We start from the raw sequence: 20,377 nt of genomic DNA, 5'->3' as shown, positions 1-20,377 counted from the left end.
TGTATAACTGAGTCACTTTGCTATACAGAAAAAATTAACATAACATTGTAAATCAACCATTCTTCAATAAAAAATAAAAATAAAGACAAAGATAGGTTGAGAATAAAAACAGAAAAAGATAAACCATCAACATAATAAGTCCAAGAAAAGCTGGCTTGACTATATTAATATAATCACTTTTCAAGAAAAAAATGTATTAGCAGAGGTAAAATGGGACTTTTGCAAATAATATAAGAAAAGTCAACTCATCAGGAAAACTTAATCATAAATGTGTATGCTCCAAATAACAAAACTTCAAAATACATGAAGTAAACACCAATATGGGCATACCTCATTGTATTGCACTTCCCTGTATTGTGCTTTGCAGATACTGTGTTTTTAACAAATTGAAGGTTTGTGGCAACCCTGGAGCAAGTCGATATATCTGAGCCATTTTTTCAACAGCATTATTATTATTTTTTTTCAACAGCATTATTTTTTAATGAAGGTTTGTACATTGTTTTTTTAGACATAATGCTATTAGACACTTATAGACTACAGTTTAGTGTCAACATAAATTTTATATGCACTGGGAAACCAAAAACTTCATGTGACTCACTTTATGTAATATTCGCTTTATTATGGTGGTCTAGCGAACCCGCAAAACCTGAGGTACACCTGCAGAAATAAAGGGAAAAACAGATATCCATACCATAATTAGAAAATTTAACACCTCTCTTCCTCTCTAGAAAATCCTAGACAAAAAAATAATGATATAGAAAAACTGGATAATATACAATTAAATCAACTTGCTTTAATGGACATTAATAGAACACTACAAACACAGAATACACATTCTTTCAAATGCATGTGGAACATAACACTGAGATGGAGCATATGCTGTGCTATAAAACAGGGCTCAGATTTCAAAAGATTTAGTTTACAGAGTAAAATTTCTGATAACATAATTAAATTAGAAATCGGTAATAAGATATCTAGAAAAGATTCAAATATTGATATTTGGAAATTAAGCAACATATACATAGCCAATGGGTCAAAGAAGATATTAAAAGGAAATTTAAAATATTTCATAATTTAACAATACAGAAAATATACTACATCAAAACTTGTAAAATCCAGTTAAAGCAGTGGTTAGAGGGAAATTTATAGCATTAAATGCTTAAATTAGAAAAGAAGATGACTTGAAATCAATCATCTAAATTGCCACTCATAACCTAGGGAAGAAATAGGTAGAAAGAAATAATGCAGATAAGCAAAAATAAATGAAATAGAAAACGGAAAATCAGTAACTTAAAAAACTAAAAGATTAATAAATATGAAAAGCACCTTGCTGAACTGATGTTAATACTTCAATAAAAAGTTTTAAAAACAAAAAAAATTACAAACTATGACTGAATAAATGACATTTTTTTCCTAATTGACTTGCAGATGCCCAGTAAAAATGTTAAGTGTGCTGGGTCTAAAAGCGGGCTTTCCAAGGTTGTCTACCTCCATCAGAGGGTCCAGAAGAGGCATTTCAAAGACAACAGGCCCTCGACAAAGAGGATATCCAAGTGCCCAATAAGCACATAAAAAGGTACTCAATGCTCATTAGTCATGAAAGAAATGAAAATTAAAACCACAACGAGATACAATTGTACACCCACTAGATGGTTAAAACTGAAGAACTGACAAGACAAAAAGATGTAGGGCAGCATTTCCCAACGTACAGGCATACCTCAGAGATATTGCGGGTTCAGTTCCAGACCACTGCAGTAGAGCGAATTTCACAATAAAGCAAGTCACACAAACGTTTTTTGTTTCCTGGTGCATATAAAAGTTATGTTTACGCTAAACTGCAGTCTACTGAGAGCACAATAGCATTATGTCTTAAAAAATGTAATTAACTAATATTTGATCAATTTAATATCAATTTTTTTGCTAAAAAATGCTAACCATCGTTTGAGCCTTCAGCAAGTCATAATCTTTTTGCAACAGCAACATCAAAGGTCACTGATCACAGATCACCATAACAAAAAAGTCTGAAATATTGTGAGAATTACCAAAATATGACACAGAAGCACAAAGTGGGCAAATCCTGTTGGAAAACTGGTACCAGTAGACTTGCTCGATACAGGGTTGCCACAAACCTTCAATTTGAAAACACCCCATTATCTGTGAAGCACAATAAAGCAAAGCACCATAAAACAAGGTGTACCTGTATAGCTAAGAATCCCCAAAATCCTTTCAGGGGTCTGGCACGGTAAAACTATTTTCATAATAACTTACCACCTTGTCACTGTGTTGCATGATGGTGTAAAAGCAGATACATAAAAATATTGGTGTAACTATGAACAAAGGCAGTGTAATAAACTATAGCAAGTCATCGTATTCTTCACTAACATGCACTCACAATTCCAAAAAGCAAAATCTACTTTCATTTAAAATACGTTTGAAGCAGCAAAAATTATTAATCGTATTCAACTGTGACCCGTGAATCGATGTATCTCTTTAATATTCTGTGTGATGACATGGGAAGTACCCATAAAGTACTTCAGGCTTCAATACACAACAGATTGAGGTGTCTGAGGAAATCACTCGAGTGACTGCAATAAGGGATGAACTAGTTCCATTCTTCACTGAATGACATTTTTATTTGAAAGAAGAACCAATTACGGTTACTCAAACCATATTTGTCAGGAATTTTCTCAGAAATGAAGCAAGTCTCTCACTTCAAGGAATAAAATTGTGTCTGTGGCAAATGATAAAATCTGAACTTTCAAGTAAAGTTAGATTTTTGGAAAAATTTGTATCTGACACTGTGAGCTTGATAGCTTTTCTGATGAGATCAGTGATAATATTAATAAATGGTCTCACAAGGCCAAAATCAAGGTGTCAGCCAGGCTTGACTCTCAGCTGTCAGCTCTAGGAAGAATTTGCTCCCAAGCTCATTCAGGTTGTTGGCCAAATTCAGTTCCTTGCAGTTGCAGGACTGAGGTTCCTGTTTCCTTGCTGGCGGTCAGCCAAGGGTCACCCTCAGCTTCTAGAGGACACTCACATTCTTCCTCACCTGTGCGCCTTCTACCTCTGGGCCGGCACCGGCACACCTAATCCTTCTTGCCTTCAAATCTCTCTGACTTCCCCTCCTGTCACCAACCTGAGAAAACTCTCTTTTAAAGGGCCTATGTCATCTCCATAACTTAAAGTCAACTGACTTGGACTTAACATCTGTAAAAATCCCTTCACAACAGTACCTAGATGAGTGTTTGACAGAACAGCCAGGGGACAGGAATCCTGGGGGCTGTCTTTGGAATTCTGTCCACCAGTCTTCTCACCGGCTGCCCCCAGACAAGAACTGAGTGCCACAGGGATATAAAGGCAAGCCTGTCCCTGGGAACCATGTGGCTCCCCTGACAGGTAACTTTGGCTCAATGGTTCCCCACTGGCTTTGCCAAAACTCTGAAAACTATGCCACAGTCTGGGGCTTTTCCTACCCACCTTCCTTTACTTCTGTCTCCCTCACAGAGGTCAGATCTGCACAGATCTCTTCCAGCTGGAGGGATGGACTTGCTCTGGACTGGGCTATGAATTACTCAAATATATGCATTTATCAAAACAGAGAACAGTACACCTAAGACATGCATTTTACTATATAAAAGTTATACTTCAATCTAAAAAGATATATGCTAAATACCAATGCTACTAAAAAGAGTCCTTATCTTCTGAAGACAGGCATTGTGTATGAAAATAGTTACTGATGAAATGATACGACGGCAGAGATTTGCTTCCAAACAATCCTGGGTGGTAGGAGCGGCTTTGTGGATAAAGGAAAATTGGTCATATATTAAAGACTGTTGAAGCTAGGTGAGGGTTCCGTGGGAATTCATTATATTTACTCTCTACTTTTGTACATATTTGAAAATGTCCATAATAAAAAGATATCTGAACTAACCTATTCTTGGCAGTGAATACAAAACAACAGGAATTCTAATGCATAATTGGTCTGAGTACAAATGGGTACAACCCTTTTAGAGATCAATTTGTTTAAACCTACTAAACCTAAGGCTACACATGCTCTTCAACCCAGCAACTCACTTTTAGGACACCATAACAAACTCACGCAGAAGTAAACGTTCAAGGCTGTTCCATGCAGCAGAGTCATCAAAAAATTTGCAATAATCTAAACATCTCTGAGATAATGGATGAAGTAATTGTGGAATACTCACACAGTGAAAATATACACAATAGTTAAAATGAACTGTATCTTCATATAGCTACATGACTATCAAAAAATGATGAGGGGGCTTCCCTGGTGGCGCAGTGGTTAAGAATCCGCCTGCCAATGCAGGGGACACGGGTTCAAGCCCTGGTCCGGGAAGATCCCACATGCCACGGAGCAACTAAGCCCGGGCACCACAACTACTGAGCCTGCACTCTAGAGCCCGCAAGCCACAACTACTGAAGCCCGCACGCCTAGAGCCCGTGCTCTGCAACAAGAGAAGACACCGCAATAGAAGCCCGTGCACCGCAAGGAAGAGTAGCTCTGGCTCACCCCAACTAGAGAAAGCCTGCGCACAGCAACGAAGACCCAACACGGCCAAAAATAAATAAATAAATAAATAAATTTTAAAAATGAGAAAAAAGCTGCAGAGTAATAAATATGATACTTGTTATATAGTTGTAATATGTACCAAGAAACGGTACATATTATTTATGGCTAGATGTATGTACTTAATAGAAAGGGTATCATGAATGAGTATGATAGTGTACCAAATTCAGGTTAATGGTTACTTCTAGGTAAGAAGAAAGGAAAATAACATCAAGGGTTCAACTATATATGTAATGTTTTATTTATTTATTTTTTTTAGTATCAAGCAAGTTAGTAAAATATAAGGAATTAATGAAGCTGGTATGTTGGTTTATGTTTCTCTCTATTCTTTCCTGTTTGTTTGAAACATTTCAAAATTTTTGGAAAACACGAAACAAAAAACTATAAAGCTATTGCAAGAGTTCAAGAGAGTTTACTACTTGATAACTGACAAGTTATCGAACATTAAAGTTTTCAAATAAGATTTTCTTTTTTTTTTTTAAAGTATTTATTTATTTATTTATTTATGGCTGTGTTGGGTCTTTGTTTCTGTGCCAGGGCTTTCTCAGTTGCGGCGGGCGGGGGCCACTCTTCATCGCGGTGCGCGGGCCTCTCACTGTCGCAGCCTCTCTTGTTGCAGAGCACAGGCTCCAGATGTGCAGGCTCAGCAATTGTGGCTCACGGGCCCAGCTGCTCCGCGGCACGCGGGATCCTCCCAGACCAGGGCCCGAACCCGTGCCCCCTGCATTGGCAGGCAGACTCTCAACCACTGCGCCACCAGGGAAGCCCCAAGATTTTAAGAATCAATTTAATCAATTTCAAACATTATATACTATTTCAGAACTATAAACTATCTCACTTCAAAACACCCACAGTTAAATACTGATTTAAAAGAAGTCCTGCTGACAACACTAATAACACATAGTACAAAATATGAATTATGAATAACTAAACCCAAAAATGTAGTCAAAGCATTGTGCCAAATAATTTTAAGATTATAAAATATATATGTAAGATGAATAGCCTACTATATCTACATTATTTTTCTTAAAAATATATATCCAAAGTAAATATGGCAAAATGCAAAATTTTATTAAGTTTAGATGATGGGCACCTAAGTGCTGTGATTCTCTGTGCTTTATGTTTTGAAACCTTTTACGAAGTGGAGAAAAATAAATATAATTGAAATATCTGCAGAAAGAATGGTAAATATATAATATGTATATACATATATATACATATACAGCATTCTAGGAAATTCTTCCCAAAGATCTCCATACTAGCTGTTCAAAAAAGAAAAACGTTTATTTATTTTTAATCTTCTACCTGAACGAATCTGGCCACTTTTATACTAACTAAACCACCTCTCCAGAGTGGAATGGGGAGACGTACTCAGCATTATGAACTTTATGCTTTATGAATTTTATGCTTCTTTAAAGGGGAGGCTCTGTCAGGATAAATGTGTTCTAGGAAAAACAAACAAACAAAACCCAAAGGTAGTTGTTTCTATCTTTGATTCCCCACTTGATCATTACCTTAGTTTTCTAGGTTTAAAGTAGGACTTCACAGGTTTTGATCACTGTAGTGGGTTGAATGGTGGTCCCCAAAAAGATATGTTCATGTCCTAATATTCATATGCAGTGAGCGTTGCATCATTTAGAAAAAAGACCTTTGAAGTTAAAGATCTTGAGATGAAATCATCCTGTATTTCCAGTGGGCCCTAAATCCTGTTATAAGCATCCTTCTGAGACAGAAGAGGAGATTAAGACACAAAGGAGAAGACCATGTAAAGATGGAGGCAGTGACAAGAGTGATGTGGCCACAAGCCAAGGAAGCCTGGAGCTACCAAAATCTGGAAGAGCTAAAGGATCCTACAACCTGTGGAGGGAGTGTGGCCCTGCTGCCACCTTGATTTCAGACTTCTGCTCTCTAGAACCGTGAGGGAATAAATTTCTGCAGCTCTAAGCCACCAGGTTTGTGGTCATTTGTTACAGCAGCCACCAGACACCAATACAATCTCCCCTTCCAGACATTCCCCTACCGATTCAACTAGCTACCCAACATGGTACCTGCCATGACTTTCCTTGCTCTGTAGAATCTCAGTCCACATTTCCTGTGCCCCTCCCCGAGCTCTTGCTTGAGCCCCTACCCTTAGATGCTATATGTGTAGCAATATAACCTATTCTGAAACTTCCATCATCCGTAGCAAAAGTAGGTCTGTACCACTTTTGCTGTTATCAGCTGGAATTAAAGGACTGGTAAAGTGGCAGGGCACCATGGACACAAATGCAGGTGTGTGGGTAAAAAGTACCATTGAACTTGGTCTTCAAATAAGAGAAAACCAGCCCTGCGTGGTGGTAATATAAAAAGAGAAGCAGGAATAAGTGATATTATTGGAGTACAGAGTCTCCAGTCACAAACAATTACAGAATTTCTGAGCATAAGTACAACATGATGTGATTTACAAAAACTAGAATCTGATTAAAATGTAAAGGCTACATTAAAAGATGTGTTTGAACCTAACATCAGTTTATGAATCAGCTGTATCTTATCAATTCTAATTTCACAGAAACAAAAGTAATTGGATTCTGCAGAAATTCTGACAGTTAAGACTCAACTACTTTCCTCAGTCCAAATCTCCAAGGCCTCAGGCTGTTCTGACCCAACCTACCAGCCACAGTTTCAGGTTTGGATGTCATGGCCCTAATCCAAATGATGCAGCTTCTGCACATCCCTGCAAAGTAAGTGTGACAGCAAGAATGCAGAACAGGGGCTTCCCTGGTGGCGCAGTGGTTAAGAATCCGCCTGCCAACGCAGGGGACATGGGTTCGAGCCCAGGTCCGGGAAGATCCCACATGCCGCGGAGCAACTAAGCCCATGCGCCACAACTACTGAGACTGCGCTCTAGAGCCCGCGAGCCACAACTACTGAAGCCCACGGGCCTTGAGCCTGTGCTCTGCAACAAGAGAAGCCACTGCAGTGAGAAGCCCGCACACTGGAACAAAGAGCAGCCCCCGCTCGATGCAACTAGAGAAAGCCCGTGCGCAGCAACGAAGACCCAACACAGCCAAAAATTAAAAAAATTTAAAAAAAAAAAAAAAAAGAATGCAGAACAAAGAACAAGAAATGGCTGGTGGAACAAGGACAGATGTCCCCAGGTAGAGGCCAGAAAAGGGACTGCAGTGATAGAAGTGCACAGGAAAGGTCTGGAGCTAGACCAGGAACCAGTTTTAACACCTGTGCAGCAAACATTTGCAACATCCCAGAAAACAGATTCAAGTGATGAGTGAAAATCAATTAACTCTACTAAAATCATTGAGTACATTATTTAGAGCAGAGACAAAGCTTCTGAATTAATAACATACTGGTTTTAAAGACCATGTTTTAGAAATTAAAAGCTTCTATCTCCCTAAAACTCCAGAACTAATTTACCAGCAAATCCTGTCACTTTACCTGTAAGACATATCCTGAACCTCACTATCTCTCTCCTCTGCACTGCTACCTTAGTCTAAGCCATCAGCATCTTTCAACTGGACTAGCATTTGCTTCTAACCCATCTCCCTTTCTCCATTCCTGCACATCATGATCTGGTATTCATTACCAAAATGGTAGTGAGAGTAATATTTTCAAAATAGAAATAAGCGGGACTTCCCTGGTGGTCCAGTGGGTAAGACTCCACACTCCCAATGCAAGGGGTCCAGGTTTGATCCCTGGTCGGGGAACTAGATCCCGCATGCATTCCACAACTAAGAGTTCGCATGCCCGCAACCAAGAAGTCTGCATGCTGCAACTAAAAGATCCAGCGTGCCACAACTAAGACCCGGAGCAGCCAAAATAAATATAAATAAATATATATTTTTTTAATCTAAATAAGCTCACATCACTCATCTATTTTAATTTCTAATGGCTCTTCACCGCCCTGTCATGCTCCAGCTCTGCTGACCTCTCACTTCCTTCCTGGTCCACTGCTTTCCAACCAGAGTAGCTTTTTTGCACCTGCTACAGACCCTGTTCGTTCCTTCCCCAGTGCCTCTGCGCTCTCTACTCCTGGGGTCCCTGATTTTGACCCAGCTGCCTCTTCATCCAGGTCTCACCTCAAATGACCACCCCACCCCAGGCCTTCCGTAACTAAAACAAACCCTCCTAATCACTTGCCATCACTCTTTGCTCCTAATGATTAGAAACTGGCTAAAGACCATCCATCGCCCAGCTCCCAACATTATCTATCCTTTGCATAACACTGCACCAATTCTGAAATTATCTTCTTGTATTTATTTAACTAGAATACAATTCCCATGAGAGCAGGAACCCAATTTGTACACACAACTCAGAAATAGAAACTTAATTGTTGCATGCAGTACAAGCACTTTGGTAAACAGTCTGGCATTACTTCCTGAAGTGGAACATTCACATATGCCTAGCAACTAATGTCCTAGGTACATACCTGAGGATTTCCTAATTTCCTAGCTATACACCTACCTAGTGTCTATACCTAAGAGAAACTCTTGCACAAGTACAACAGAAAACAAGTACAAAAATATTCTTAGAAGCACTGTTCACAATAACAAAACCTGGGAAACAACTCAAATGTCCACAAACAGAAAACTGGATAAATAAATTGTAGTCATAATCATAGAATGAGATATACATACATTATAAGATGGATACATTTTAGTGACAAGTAATAATATAGATGAATTTTAGCAATGTAATATTAAGTGGAAGAAATTCTAGAGATTAGACAGAGCATCATAATCTTTTTATAAAATTTAAAACTAGTTTTTTAAAAATAAAATATTCTTAGGAATATATAGATGCAATAAAACTATATTAAAAGGGAAGCAAGAGAATGAATATAGGAACCACTGTCTGAACTGTTTACAACTAGGGGTTTATTATTATTATTATTACAAAACAATATAAAGAAAGTAAAGTAAAAAAGATATAGTCAGTTCAGAATTTCAGGCTTGCCCACAGTCCCAATTCAATGGAAATAAAAACCCAGATCTCTGGCTCTATGACACAAGGTCCTCCCAGTGGATGCTTGAATGTTGCCTGGGGCTGTTCAAGTTTTTTTTAAGCCCTTTCTGTAGAATGCTATCATTTATGTACAGACATGAATGAAAGCAGATTTTAAAAGTCCTTAAATGAACTCTTTTAACAATCAAAAACTAGCTGAGGACTACCCTTCCTCACCCAGCTCCCAACAGTCTTTATTCTTTTCATAACTCCGAAACATTTCTGCCTGAAAGTACGAAACAAATGATTTTCAACACTAAAATATCTGTGGAGTCAAGACAATAAGGCAACAATCTGAAAGTATAACAACAGGCACTGGTTAAAAAAGAATGGGATACAGCCATACAAGAAAATACCAGGCAGTCCTAAGAAAAGAACCATGAGGGAGACACTTTACATAATGATACAGATGTAAAAAAAAAAAAAAAAAAAATGTTTTCAAGGTACAGAACAATACATACAGTAGGTTAGAACTTCTGCTTAAAGGAGGGAGAAGAAAAACATATACATGTTAAATAACTATACTCATACTTGCAGATGCTTAAAATATCTCTAGATGGAGACACAAGGAGTGAATATTATAAACTCTGCTATTTCCTTTGAATTTTGAACATCTGAATGTATTTATTATTCAAAAAATAAATTCTAAAATTTTAAAATAATAAAAGAAGACTATAATGGAAAACAAATACATTCTGAAGAGCACTGGTGTTTTTCAAAGAGAAACTACTCCAAGATAGCTATTCTTATCTTAACTGTGTACACTCGCAATCCGGATGATGAAAATATCGTTCACAAGGAGCGCACTGTTCAGTGGTTCTGACAGATCTTATTTGAAGCTTTTTTTAACAACTCTTTTCATGTTCTGAATGCTATATATCTTTTTTTTTTTTTTTAATATTTACTATTTTATTTATTTGGCTGCACCGGGTCTCAGTTGCGGCACGCGGGATCTTTAGTTGCAGCATGCGGGATCTAGTTCCCTGACCAGGGATCAAACCCAGGCCTCCTGCACTGGGAGTGCAGAGTCTTAGCCACTGGGCCACCAGGGAAGTCCCTGAATGCTATATATCTTACCTACATATAAATAAGATTGGCTTATTTCTCCTTTTATTTACATTTTCTTCTGCTTGAAAAAGATTTATATCTATTATTACCAAAAGTGTACCAACAACCAGTATCAATTCATGTCCAACTTTTGAATCACTAGTAAGATAGTTCACCTTTTTAACTGGAAATTAAAAACTGGCCTTATTTGCTTTTTTGATAAGAATTGTGGGGTTTTTCTTCAGTGTTAGATAACAGTATTTTTATCTAAAATGACCTGTACCTGCCTGTACACCCAACCACAGACTTCAAAAGTGAATGGTGATTGTACTTCCTCGTGTGGGACATTTCAAACTAATAAATTTTAAAACAGATAATTAAATCAAAAAGCTACCATCTTCACATCACTTTTCAAAATGGAAGTACTATAACAAGTGCCAAGGAATACAAAAAGTTAAAACGGCACATCTTCAGGGGAGGGGTAATTTTAAACACTGTTATATTTATATAAATTTAAATATATTATGGTGTGGGCATTGTAAAAGTCATCTGGATTTTTAAGACAGATATGAAATTTCAAAGACATTTAGAGCTACTTAACTCACATCTGACATCAGCTGTACCTCGATAGAGTGTTTGTGACTTACTAACCTACCATTAGCTGGTTTTATTCCAGTTCAGTAAAAATGTATACAAATAATGAAATAGGGTTCTACTTACAAGATCCCTATTCTTTTTTTTTTCCCAGAAATTTGCATTTAATTTGAAAGCAGTTAAGATAACAGATCAACTAAAATGGCTAGTGTATTTCAAAATATTCCTGATTTTGGTTATCAGTTCTTGCTAGGTTTGCATTACCACTAAATGGTGATGACATATTTATTTATTGTACTTGACAGTACAGTTATTCAGCAGGTATTAATGCACAAATTGAAAAAAATAATATAACCTTTTGCTGATTTGCTATAATGGACAAGGTTTCCATGCTTACTACCTGAAGTTCCTTTAAAGATGACACGTTTGAGTCCGGCCTTTTCATGCCGCTGCCTGGTGAATCACTGCCGACATTCACACACAATGTGTGAGTTGCTATGTAGAATAGGTGACCACTGGTGACTGACCACCTTTATATTTGTATATGCAGACATCAAATAAAAGAATGATAAATCATTTCACACAGATAAAGCAGGCAGGTTGCAGTTGCAACCTGTTTTTTAGCCAAGTTTTGTCGAATGACTTCCTCTAAGCAAACACTGATTGCTCCCTGCTGGACTGCTTTCCCTGCTACTACTCTCCAGTTCTCTATATTTTTGAACAAGACTATATAGCTCAACCGGTACTTCTGTTGCAGTAGCCTCCAGCAGTGTACCCCTGTGTACAGTACTTGAAAGAGCAAACTATCAGAAGAACCCAGTATTTGCATTTACATTTGCACAAATCTTAATGACAATTTGCAAAATTCCTACACAGCACATTCAGCTTATTCTAAGGCAGCTTTCAAGTTAACTGCCTACTTCCTGAGTGTCTATTCCATTTTCTCACCCACTGACTCTGCTTAACCATATATTTTTATATTTCTCTACACAGCTGGAGAGGAGAGGGGGGTAGCGTATGAAGACTCAGAGGGAGTTTCTAGGTCAAATATATTCTATAGGCAATGACCAGAATATTGCCATAACTGCCATATCAAATGAACTGCATATAACTGGATATTTTAAAATCAGTCATTACTGCAGCACTGTTTTTATAAGTCTATTATGTACATCTTATTGCCTTCTCAATTCATATTCAGAGGACTCAGGAGAAATAATGTTCTTCTTATTGTTGCCTATAGGTTCATTAAAATCCGTATTTCATGGAATGAAGCTAATTATCTCACCTGAGAGATGGAAGACTAAAAAAGCATCTAAGGAATAAAACTACACCGCAAAATGTTAACCATAAAAAAGCTTGTAGAAGCATCAAAAGATTATCTAATAAAGCTGGAATCTGCTACTTGAAAACTTCAATATGTGATTTTATTTTACTGAGCCATTCTGTGCACTGGTCCTACACTGACATCCATGAGGTGACCAGGCACAGCCACAGTATAATTTTATTTTTTTTTAAAGGATTTAATCCAGTATTTATTCCACACTCACGATCCTTCTCTGTAATCAGAATACAAGTCATTAGAACAATCTATCAAATAATTTGCTGATAATCTTAAATAATGCAGCATAGCATTACTTTTAATACTTCTCTGTTCTAGATTAAGTTTAAAACCTCAAACAGCAATCTTCATTATCAATAAAAAAAGTTTGAATTTAAAAAAAGGACACTATATCAAGCTGTTTCATAATTTAAGTATTTTCCATTTATAAAAATGCTTTGGAAGCTTGAGGCTTACATCTATTTCTCTACTCATCTGCGCCCCCCCCCTCCCAATTTCACGTTAGTATAGGGTTGCTGCAAGAATGCTAGGCTTTAGACATTAATTTCTCCTTTTATATAGTACTTTAAAATCTGAAAAATTCAAGAAAAAGATTACATGTCATGTATTTTTTCAAATAAAAAAGGAAAACTTAGTGAATAAATTTTAGGTATACTAACAGTGTCCCTTTGAGGTAGAATGCTAAAAGGACTTTTGATCAAATCACAGCCTAACTGAAACCTTTGCATCAGAAACTAACTTCTCTTAAATTCTCTCTAAAGTTAACTGTGGAGAATATTAGGTTTGACATATTAACAAGAGCCTTCCAAGATAATATACAGTGGACAAGAATGTGACTCCTACAACTGCTGCCTTCATGTACACTGAAAGCATGTAATTCTCCTATAATAGACATCCAAGACCCATTTTCAAAGTTTTTAGCATTCTATTACGAAAAGCACAGCCATGCTAACTTCAGCACACAAACCATAATCCCACACCTACAAAACAAAAATAGAATTAGTGGCAGTTTATTGCCTTATACAAATTTAACCAACATGGCAACCATGCCAAAGGAATTAAAACATTTTCAGGACATATGTACAGACTGTACATCTCAAAAACAATTCAACAATAAAATGCAAGAATAATCTGTGCATCATGTATCAAACTCAACAGTTGGGTGAAAACATCAATGCAATAAATGGGATTACAAAGGCACTTCCCTACACAAAAGAGGAAATGAAAATGCAGCCTACAGGGAGCTTGAAGAGTGTGTAACTACTTCACCATCTCAACTTGGGAGGAAAAAAAAAAGCAGATTTAATCCAACATTTATAGGATTCAATGTGATCCACTTATACAAAAAATTTTCACACACTCTCCTCTTTGCTTTTATGTTGTCTTTCTTGGCTCTCTGGTTCTATACTTTGGCTCCTTTGGCGATCATATTTGTCAGACTGGTCCTTACTATCACTGTGATCTCATTTGTGGGAACGTTCTTTGCTTCTGCTACGCTTCCTAGATTTTTCTTTGCTGGGGCTGTTCCCGTTTTCTTGGTTTTTCAACACCGTCAGTTCTTCCTCTACTGCCACTTCTACTCCTTTTATTTGATTTTTCTTTACTTTCATTTTTATGTTTACTTGATTTCTCTTTGCTCCTGCTTCTACTTCGTTTCCCCGCACTTCTACTTCTACTCCTATGTTTTCTTTCTTTCTTGGAATCTTTTCTGTCATCTCTATGCCGCCTATCATCTTTGTCTTCTTTATATTGCTTTCTTTCTACCTCACCCCTACTTCTCCGTTCCTTGGACCGTTCTCTTGACCTCTCCTTTTCTCGGTCATTACCTCTTTCCTTATCATAGTCACAATCTCATCTTCTACCTCTCTCATTTTCTTTCTCTCTTTCCCGATCCCTGTCCCTTCTATCCCCTTTCCTATCACGACTTCAACTACGGCTTCTATGTCTTTCCCTACTCCTGCTATGCCTACCTTCTAGCCCCCGATCAATATTTCGGGATCTTCGCCTTTCTTTTTCCTTCTTTGGCTTCACGCTCTGGTCGTCGGCGTTCTTTCCTCTTTCTAATTCTCGGTCAAAACTAGAAGACCCATGGCCCTCCCCATGATGGCTTCTACTTCTGGATCTTCTTGGGGACCTCCGTGGACTCAGTGATCTCCTTGGAGACCCTGAACACCTGCGTTCAACATGTCTATTTCCTCAGCGCTTTCCTTTCCATCTTTCTTGATTTTTCTTGGCCGCGTTTTAATCTGTTGATCAATATTCTTCTGACCTGGAACCGGAATTCTTGGAAACAAGGTAGAACACCACTCCAGTTTTGTGAGCAAAGACCATAGCATTTCTCCAATGGTCATTACACAGCCTCCACCAGCCTTCACATCTAGGTCCTCTTCAGCATCAAGGAAGGATTCAAACCAGTCCCATAGATCTGTAGGGGGCTGTGTGTACCTTATATACATAAATCCAAGGGCTCTAATATATGGAGAGTCTGTGTGTGTTATAAGACCCATCACTTGCTTGCGAGTTAACTTCAGAGTAAATAATCTGTGTAACAGGCAAAAAGCTGTAGAATCAATTCCTTCTGTCCTAACGCCTAGAACCCCTCCGCACATCCCTGTTTGGCCAGCTGTCTTCCTGCTTCCTTTCGCCCATGGTTCAGCATGTGTGACCTTAAAGTAGATCTCGTCCACCACCTCGTGGTAGGTCTTGAACTCGTAGAGCTGCACTTTGAAGTAAGGCGACGACGGGATACTGGTCCGGTCATGGGGTTGAGATCCACACTCTTTACGTGGCTCCACAGCGGCAGCACGCTGTCCTGCTTGCCTGAGGCTGCCGGCTCAGTGGCGCCTCCGCGCCACACTGCTGCTGCTGCCGGGCCGCCTGGGGCTGCGGCTCAGCGCGGGGCTGTGGTTAGCCACGTTGCGGCGGAAGGAAGGAGGGAGGGAGAGGAGGGGGAGGGGGCCAAGCTCCATCTCGCTCTTCAGGACAACGGTCCGGGACCCTACTCCACAGGACGCCGTCGGAAGATGGGGCCTCCTTGCTGTGCCCCAGCCGGGTGAGAGAGGGCAACCAGGACGCCCAACAAATGGACTCCGGGTCGAGAGCAGAGGCCGAATCACGGGCCACGGGAACTCCAAGCAGAAAGTGAGCCGGCGGCCTTGGAGCACAATCTCTTCTGCCAACTGCCCCTTCATAGTATAATTTTAAAACGCAGTTACAGGGACTTCCCTGGTGGCACAGTGGTTAAGACTCCGTGCTCTCAACGCAGGGGGCCCGGGTTCGATCCCTGGTCAGGGATCCCACACGCATGCCGCAACTAAGAGTTCGCATGCTGCAACTAAGGAACCCACGTGCCACAACCAAGGAGCCCTTGAGCCGCAACTAAGGAGCCCGCCTGCCGCAACTAAGACCTGGCGCAACCAAGTAAATAAATAAATAAATAAATAAATAAATAAATAAACTAACTAAAAAAAAAAAAAAACACACACACACAGTTACAGAGCTTCAAAAATATTGATCCTTAAAATGTTTTTTTAATCTCTAAAAGCAGAAATTATGTCACTTTCTCATGTTCATAACTTCTAATACTATATTATTTTTTATTTTTCTTTAACATCTTTATTGGAGTATAATTGCTTTACAATGGTGTGTTAGTCTCTGCTGTATAACAAAGTGAATCAGCCATACATATACCTATATCCCCATATCTACTCCCTCTTGCATCTCCCTCCCACCCTCCCTATCTAATACTATTTTGAATAACGCATTAATTCAAAATACACCTGCTTTTTAAAATAAAAAGCGTAAAACAAATTGACTGGATTTCATGACAACTGGATAGATTTAAAATATGTTAGTTAATACTGTCGAATACCTTTGGAAAATTAGAAACATCACAACTATCAAAATACAAAAACATAGGCACTCACAGCAACCCATGCATATACTATTATATAATATTATCTACCATTTATTGTGTACAAACTATATGATACAAATATCTTCTTAATTCATACATCAACCCTGTAAGGTAGCTAGATAATTTTATACCCATTTTACTCATTAGATAAACAGGCTCAAGAAAGGTTAAAAAAACTTGTGCAAAATTATAATACTAGTAAGGAAGAATTCAAATTTAAGTACATTAGTTTTATGCACTAAGGCATGCTGGGTTTTCCTAATGATCCCAAAGAGCATTCTGGTGTTTGCAACGTTTGTTTTTCACTTAGCCATTCATTCATTCATTCATTCATTCATTTATTTATTTTTATAAGTTTATGCATTTTATTATTTTTGGCTGCGCTGGGTCTTCGTTGCTGCACGCAGCCTTTCTCTAGTTGTGGCGAGCGGGGGCTACTCTTCGTTGTGGTGTGCAGGCTTCTCATTGCGGGGGCTTCTCTTGTCGCAGAGCATGGGCTCTAGGCACACAGGCTTCGGTAGTTGTGGCACGTGGGCTCTAGAACACAGGCTCAGTAGTTGTGGCGCGCAGGCTTAGTTGTTCCGCGGCATGTGGGATCTTCCCAGACCAGGGCTCGAACCCGTGTCCCCTGCACTGGCAGGTGGATTCTTAACCACTGCACCACCAGGGAAGTCCCTCACTTAGCCATTTAAATTCAACATAGTTCTCTGATATTTGGAATTGAGAGTTTGAACCTTTGTCAAAAAGATCTAGAGCTGAAATTCACTTTAAGATTGAAAACTTCTAGATACTATAAGACCTAAAAAATTGTATTTCTGAAAAGAATCACACAAGATTAAGACCACACTGTTAACCAGAGAGTTACAAAATCAGTCAGCTACTAAATAATTTGTAAGAATCAAACAATTTTTGTCAGCCCTCAAGTTTAGCATAGACAATGTCATAAGAAAGATAATTTACAGCTAGAGGGAAAGAAGCTTCTAAAGACTATATCCCCTATACCACCAAGTACGATCTTAAGCAAAAGCTGCTTGGATGTCCTATTATAATCCTATGGTTCCCTAGTTGTTCCTTTTCTTAAATATTTCATATTTTCATTTTGCCTGCTCCAGTACATAGCTGATAATAAGTAAATATTGATGAAAACAGTAAATTTCAGATTTAAAGAAATATAAATCCCCTTTTGCTTATAAATCATTCATCCATTAAACAAATATTTACTGGCCATTTACTAAGTCCTAGCTGGTAGGAATACTCCAAAAAACAAAATCCCTGCTCTCTTGGAGTTTACATCCTAATGGGGAAGACAAATGTTCTTAAAAGATGTATTTGTTGGGTAGTGATAAGTGCATAAAGCCTGTTAAAGGGAACGGAGAATGCCTGCTTTACAGTAGGTAACCAGAGAAGCCTCTGTGAGGAGGTGACCTGTGAACAGAGACCTGAATAAACTGAGTGAATTACGTGGGTACCTGTGGAAAGCCCATGTGGGCAGGGGGATCCACAAGTGCAAAGACCCTGGGGCAAGAGCAGCTTGATGGCTAGGGTGTGCAACAGAGTATCAGTGGAGTGACAGGAGAAAAGGCTCCAGAAATAGGGCCAGACCTTGCAGGGCTTTCCAAGTTGTACTAAGAACACCTGAAATAGGAATCTACTAAGGTTTCTGTGAAAGAGGAATATGGCCTTGCTTATATTAAAGAGGTTTAACCCAACTGCTATATAAAGACTAGTTCTGAGCTAGACACAAATCAAACAAGGAGACCAGTTTAGGGCTGTTGCCTTGGTCTAGTCAAGGAGGTAGTGGTGATTTTGAGCTACAGTGGGAGCAATGGAGGAAGTGAGAAATGCCCCAAGCCAAGATCTATTTTGAGGGTAGGGACAACAGAGTTTGCTGATATAGTGGGTATGAACTGGAGAAAAAGCAGAGTCGCATTTGACCCCAAAGACTTTGATGTTTCAAGGTAATTTTCAATTTTCTCAATCACAGTTCTGACTAATCCTAACTCTTCCCATAAGCTTAGGTAAAATCAATTCACCCTGAATCTCTCATCTTAAGGCCAATCAATCACGGAATTTATTCACAGTCCCTTTGAGGACACAGAGCACCTTTATGTTAAAGGATTCTTCCTTCTAACTTTTATACTCTCTCAGGAATAACTCCTAACAACAAAGCCAAGTAATGGAGCCTTTGGCCTTTCATGTCCTTTCTTTTCCACCTCTTCTCATTTCTCATGACACAGTAAGAAAAAAAGCTGCACAGTGAGGAAGCACTGAGTGAAAACTTCAGCGATGGTCTTTCTTCAATCAATGACTTCCCAGGCAGCTGGGTTTACTAATCATCTCCTGTTCCGCCAACACCGCGTATCTACAAAAATCACTAACCCATGCGTTCATGCAGGCTTAAGGTCACTCTGATACAAAGACAGGCGAGATTTAATATAACCAGCTGCCTTTTCAGAGAACTTATTTTCAATGCATGCACACATATATCTAACAAACACAATTAAGACTTTTCAATAGTGCAATAAAATGTTATCTCCATAATTTTTAAAAGCCCGGCATATTATATACCTTGTTAGTTAGTACAGACTGACTTTCCTCTTTCCTGTGTGTTCTTTCTACCTCTAGCTTTTGCCCTTTTCCAAAATCATATTCTTCTGTAGCTAATATTTTTTGTGAGCATTTACTCTGTGTTAAGACCTGCAGTAAGCACTCCACTGCATAATGTCATTTATTCATCACAACAGCTAAGTACTATCATTACCACCACTTTGCAGATGAGTAAACCCGTGATTGATCAGATTACCAAGAGTGACAGAGCCAGGAGGTGTCCCTGTACTGAAGGCTCCACAGTTCATGCTCCTACCTACCATTAACTATCTCTTAGTCCACCTAGGAAACCTTCCTAAAATACAAATTGAATGATATCAGTTCCTGCTCAAATAAAATACCTCCAAGTGTTTTCAAACGCCTACAAAATAGAGGACAAACTCCTTAGCAAATTAGCCTTAACATCATCTCCAAGTAATCCTCCTCATTCCCCACATTACTGCCAACACACACTACTGGCCATTTTCCAAATATGTTCCATACTATTCCACCTGTGTTGTTCTCACATTAATCCATCAAACCAGCCTCAATCTGTTGACACCAAGCCATCTCTCTAAAATCCAACTCAAATGCCACTCTTCCTGAAATTTTTTTCCCAAAAACTTACAAGACATACACACACTATTTTTTTAAAAACAGATTTTTCCCTCTTGGAGACCCCACAGCATTTTGTAGTTTTTTAGGCAACTATCATTCTACCTTGTTCATACAAATTCCTTCTCTCACCTCTCAGACTATATAAATTCCAGGGGAGGGACTGTTTTTTGTAATCTTCATTTCCTACATATCACCTGCACATAAAATGTTTGTAGAATTAATTCTGGGCATAAAACTTAAAGTTTTTAAAGATGCAGGTCCCACTTGCCAGTTATACTAGTTGAGATTACTATCTTAAGATTTGACTTTCAGATAACCAACCCCATCAAATATCAATACCTAAACCAAGTTGTTTAATTCTTAAGCTGTAAGCACATTCTCCCCATTTATAGCTAGTCAACAAGATCAAACTCTTCCCTACTCAGAAGGGAGCATATAACAGCATGATACAAGTGGAAATGATTGGACACCATTAAGTTCATGAAATATTTCTTTACAGATTTTAATTTTACATTTTCTATATATGAATAATATATTCTTGAAAATATATCTATGCGATATAGCTTAAAGACAGAAATTGCAATAGTAGCAATCTAGCTTTTATAATATTAATAATACAAACTAACCCTGAAATACCACTTAAATTCACTAAGTGCTATCAGAAGTAACTGTTTTTAATGATGTGACAGAA

The 20,377-nt window shown here is 38.4% G+C and overlaps 1 protein-coding gene and 1 pseudogene across 3 annotated transcripts in view; both read right to left on the bottom strand.

Moving 5' to 3' along the window:
• ARHGAP32 (Rho GTPase activating protein 32) overlaps window positions 1-20,377 on the bottom strand; it is a 273,441-nt gene that overhangs the window by 209,898 nt on the left and 43,166 nt on the right. The gene's annotated exons all lie outside the window — the stretch shown is intronic.
• On the bottom strand, window positions 13,919-15,757 carry LOC137771423 (pre-mRNA-splicing factor 38B pseudogene; annotated as a pseudogene).

Source organism: Eschrichtius robustus, chromosome 11, assembly GCF_028021215.1.
Source record: "Eschrichtius robustus isolate mEscRob2 chromosome 11, mEscRob2.pri, whole genome shotgun sequence".
Lineage (NCBI taxonomy): Eukaryota > Metazoa > Chordata > Mammalia > Artiodactyla > Eschrichtiidae > Eschrichtius > Eschrichtius robustus.
This window is presented reverse-complemented; position numbering and strand designations above follow the sequence as displayed.